Here is a 5785-nt window from a genome sequence, read left to right on the forward strand (position 1 = left end):
TTTTTGTTTTTAAATTTCCCTCATCCCTGTCAGTCTTTTATCCACATTCCTCTGATGTTTCGACATTTTTTTTTTCAAAACTTCACCAGGATTCCCTCAACAAATGAGTAGAAATAGAAAGGGGTTGTGGGTCAACCTGCCCTGAAGATGAGGATTCTACAAGAACTTCTTCCTGAAAAGTTCCAGAAGTTTGGAAATCAGATGAAGCTTCAGGATTTCTGTTCACAATGTCGTTGGTATTTATTCAGAGAATATCAGTGATGTCCTCAAATGGAGCAGGAAATCTTGGACATTTATCTCTTTAGAGACAGTCGGTGAAAAAGATTCCTGGACCGGGTTAGTTAGAGGTTGTGGAGGAACCTGCCGTAATGTTGGGGATTCTTTGGGTACGTAAGTGAATTCTGGTGCCTTTGGTCCTCTTTCTATTACTTTTACCTAAACTTTTATAATAGCTTGGCTAGAATATTTGTGCTAGCTTTCAACTATACTAAACTTTTAGTGAAAGCTATTAGTCATACAAGAGCAGTTCTTACCATTGCCTATTAAAAAGACACTTGTAGTATCAATCCTAGGCCCTTTAGGTGGGGGACTTTGGAATTCTTTTGGGATCATCTCTGGGCAGGGAGGATGGAAGCAAAGCTCGAGGGACACTGTCCTACAAGTTTTCCTAAAAAACTCTACAGATTCCATTTGGAAAAACACACCTGATCCAGGTAAACAGCAGCATGGTTTCTGAAAAATCAACAGAAAGAAAGACCTGGAGTCTGACACTCCTACTCTACTACCGGTACCAACAACTGGGCGTGTGCCTGGAGGCTAAACTAATGGGAGATGTCCCGTTTGTCGTGCTGGAATGCTGCGTTTTCACTACACCCTCCCTCATGCAAACACACCCTGACAAAAGAAAAGAGGAGTTTCAACTACAGGTTGTCAGGAGCCAGACTGAGAGTAGAAAGTGCCTTTGGCATTGAGATGGAGAATTGTGTACGGGCGTATTAATCTTCATCCTGACAGAGTGGGCAGTCTTGTTGTGGCATCCTCCTCACTTTTCTTTGCTTCAAGTCGGAATCAGAAACTGCTAGAGGAAGACACACGGCATCAGTCAGGAACATGGAGGGTGCCGGGCCCGGCAGAGGTGTTTCCACTTCCTTTAACTCTGAAGAGTGGGATGACAAAAAAGGAATTTGTGTTGTCATTCTTATTGTAAATAAAGGTTTTTGCTTAATCTTTAGTTTGTTATTTACTACAACTAACTCCCAAAATACTACATTGTAATACCTTTTTTTTTTTAATTACATGACAAATGTTAAATTTCCCAAAGTAAAAACCTGATAAATATGAAGAATTTATGAAGAGAATTTATGAATCTATTGTGTTTTAAAGATGAAAACTTGGAATAATTCATTAAAAAATAAATGTAAAGACATTTTTTTCACATAAACTGTTCAAATGCAGTGCATAGAAGTCTATATTGGCCAGTCAGGTGAGCATCAATGTACTCTAGTTTTTCTCAGAGAATCAAGGGCACTGGATATTGGATTTTTAGCTCTGGATATGGCCCAAAAAATGCCCTACATCAGGGGTTGCACACTCAATCGCACAAGGGGCCAAAATAGGTGGCAGGCCGAACAGGATAAACATTTATTGAGAACTCTAAAATGAAAAATGTAAAACTTTAAAATCCGTAACTTATTAGCATCATTATGAAATAGATATATAGCATTACCTGTGATAATGCTAGTATGAATGCTGTAAGATGAATGTAGCCGCTGAAGATGCTAGTGCTGATAGCTGAAAATGCTGAAATTGATAGCTAATAAGGGTGAAGCTGATAGTTGAAATCACTGAAGCCGATAGCCGGCTAAGATATTAGCTAAATGCCAAATTAGTCTAAAAAGCTAGAAAAAAAAAAACACAAGTTAGCCGAAACAGCTAGCATGTAGCAGAAAAAATAGCAAAACTTTAAAATAGCCTAAAAAAAACAGAAAAAAGCCTTAATTATCCAAAACAGCTCACATGTAAATATTAGCCTAACTCCAGAAAATCCTGAAAAACAAAACAAAAAAAAAGTCTAAGTTATCCAAAACAGCTAGCATGTAAATGTTAGCCTAACTACAGGAGAACCTAAAAAACAAAGAAAGAGCCTAAATTAGCCAAAACAGCTAGCATGTAGCTAAACTCCAAAATAGCCAAAAAAAAAAATAAAAGTCTTAGTAAATGCCAAAATAGTTCAAAAAGCTAGCAGAATGCCAATTTTTATTCATAATTATGAATAGTAAAAAGGCAGGAATATTATTCCAGAATAGATCAAACTAAACCTCAAGCAACTTTTAATATTTTTATTTCCATAAAATATGTATTTTATCAAAATTATACAAGTTAGAAATAAGCGCAAGATAACATTCAGCCATTAATAACAGTAAAATAAAATGATCCAGAAGGCCGGATCCGGCCCCCGGGCCTTGACTTTGACACGTGTGCCCTACATAGTGTACTAAAGCCTTGTTTCCACTAAGCGGTCCTGGTCGATCTGGTATTTTGAGCGTTGCCGTTGTTAAATGAACTCATTGAACAGTTCCATACAGACAAATGGAACGGGACAGTTGGGGCGTAGACCATTTGTTTATTGGCAGAAAGTGATGACGATATTAGAAAACGCTAACATAGCGCTAAGCTAGCAATTCCATTTTCCCTGTTTTTGGCGGTATTCATCTTAGCCGCAATCTTCTTTGAAACCTTAACTTCCTGTTGTACATGATGTATAAAAAGCAAGGAAAAGATGAGCTTCTATATGACCTCCGTTTTTGTTACTTTCTTGTTGCCACACTACAATGGCGCCACGACACGCTGGTGGTCTACACAACATATGTACAGTAACAACAAACCGATTGGAAACGCTCGCCAAATTTAACAGAACCACTCCTTACCAGACTGGACCGCTCAGTTCAAACGAGGTTAAAGTCGCATGTAGAGAGGGAATTCAGAAAAAACCTATGACTACTTTAAAAAATGTGACACAATTTCAAATTTGGATACACAAGACGAATACAGTTTTAGCCCAACAATCAATTCATAAATATTGTGCAAGCTAAATTTTGATACATTTGTGGATAACAGTTAAAATAGTGAGCTACATCTGGTTTTTAAAAGGATAGAAGGCAAAGTAGACAAGCTGGATGCCATTGGTTGGGCCAACGAGTTGAGCTGTTGTGTACAGTGGTCCCTTGCTTATAACACTGTCTATCCTTTGTGGTGTCACTGATTTCTCTTTTTTTAATGCAAAATTTTAATAAATCTTTATTTGCGATCATTTTTTCATTCTACCAAATTTGACTTATTTTTCTATAAATGTTTAAAATTTCAGCTTAAACACAAAAAGTGTTAAAATGTTCGTGTCTGACTGACAAAGTGCATGATGTGTATAGAGAGGTTTTGGAGAATTAAAACATCTAACAAAAAAACCCCAAAAAGACCATTTTAAAGATTTAATCTTTCCCAGATTATTATTTTTTTTAGTGTAACTTCCTTGATGAACCGGGAATGATTGTACTAAAGGTTTGACTATTGAGCACTAGAACTTCTGTGAAATGTACCATATTAATTTGGTGAATTAAATTTCTTTATCTCCAATATTTGTTGTCACTGAAATCCCAAATGTCATAAAAATGTAGGCAAACTTTTAAGTTAAAAATGTTGCTAAAGTTAATTTTGAAGCCAATTTTATGTGTTTCTTTGGCTGAGATTAGCTGAAGATGCAAAAAAAAATAAAAAATACTTTCAACCTCATTTGAGCATTTCAGTTGCCTAAAAGACATAAATGAACCACTTTAGATTCAGTTTTCAGTCTAATCCCCCTAATTTGTCCTCTTTAACCACCAGATCTAGACATTTGGATTTACAATGTGCAGAATTGTCATTCCTAATCCGTACAACATTTGTTTTTTGGGTCTCCCCTCGTCCTCACCTTCCGGTGGCCCTAATGGATTAGCGACTCCAGGATCCCGAACAGGTTCAGAGTGTGAAAGCTGTCTGTGTGTGTCAATACACATTTGAGAGACATCTCTCACCTCTGGCCCTGGAGGGTTGAGGCGCATTTGAAAGCTGATTATTACGGCTGACAGCTGTTCAACATATTTTTCCCAGGTCAGGTGAAGGTTTCTGGAATAATTTTACAATTCTTGGTTTTACTTATATGGTGGAATATTCTGCTGGTGAGGAGGTTGTGTTTTTGTCCCTTAAAATGTGAAGAAGAAAAAAAAAGGTAATTGTTTATTAAAGACGTACTCAAAGGTGGTCTATGATGGTGCTTTCAAAGTCAGTTGGAAAATGTTTGATCCCAGCTTTGGGTCATTCTTCTCTTAAAAGATACCAGCAGCGCACTTTGATTCAAGTATTTCCTCGAGAAAAAAAAATAAAACTAATGGGCAATCCTCAGAAAAAGTATAAAACCAAACAAATTGAAAAAAAAACACAAAAAGTCTATAAATCATTTTAAAAATTGAAAAAATATATAAATATAAAATATATGAAAATAAATATATAGTTTTCTTTACAAAAAAGACCCAGTAGTATTCAGTTTAAGTCTTTTTTTAATATATATATTAGACTTAAATTGCAGTAAAACCTTATTTTTTCAAATTATGAAAAAAAACAAGTATTTCAGCTGCTAATTTCTTCGAACTGGTATTAAATATTCTCAATAAGATAACTATATACAGTACCTCAGTTTATCTCAATCAATAACCCGTAATATTTAAATATAGCATGTCAACAGACATATTTCCATATACAGTAGTTTTTTTAGACAACTTAATTTTATTTCTCTTGAAAAAAAAATACTGTACCTTATATAAAAAAGCACTTTCAATGGAGCTATATTGGCACCAATATTATTTGAAACCCAAATAAAACAAATAAAAAAAATATTAGTGTTTGGCCAAACAAAAAAAAAGGAAAATCGTCCCAAACTTTTTGTTATTCTGAAGTAATTATTTTAACTTTAAATTCAATACGTAATTATATTTTATTAGGCATAAAAAAATGTTTGGTGATATGAATATCTTTTTTTTTTTAAAAAACAACAACTATTACACAGTCTGGAACATGTAAACATGCAAAAAAAAAAAAAAATTAAATTCAAATACATTTTTTTTCTGCCATTTTTTTCAATTTGTTTTATTTTGGCTTAAAAAAATGGCCCCAATGTAGCTCCAAATTTTTCATGCTTAAATCACAAAGAAGCAACACTTGTATCCATTTTTGGGAAAAAGTATTTCTTCAAGTGTTAAATGATCAGCTAAGCAGTTTTTAAACATCTGTCCTATTTTAGTTTAAAGGGCCTTGTACACATCTAACATGGTATTTAAAAAAAAGAATAAAGAATATTACCATTTGACGCATATTGACTGTATATGACATTTGGAGAGAGTGACTCCTCCCCCCTCACATTCCAAACAGGAAGTACCCGCTGGCTCCAAGAAACTAAAACCCCATAGACTTCTATAGAGAAGGACAGTCATTCTATTTGTCAGAATAATCATTCTTTCTTTGATGCATTTGTCCAAATATCTTCTTGCTAATCCTATTTTTTTTCTCAAATTATTTCAGCTTTGAACTAACCAATCAGACGCCTCAGTAAAAGTAGGTGGTGCCCGCTAGTTCCCTCCTTGAATGTTTGATTGACAGCTTCTCATGTTAAGTTATGTATAATATAGTGGGGGGGGGATTAAATAAGTTTCCTTCCTGTTTCAAGCATTGACTGTCAAGAGTTTGTATTAAGAAAAGT

This window comes from Oryzias melastigma, linkage group LG2, assembly GCF_002922805.2.
Source record: "Oryzias melastigma strain HK-1 linkage group LG2, ASM292280v2, whole genome shotgun sequence".
NCBI lineage: Eukaryota > Metazoa > Chordata > Actinopteri > Beloniformes > Adrianichthyidae > Oryzias > Oryzias melastigma.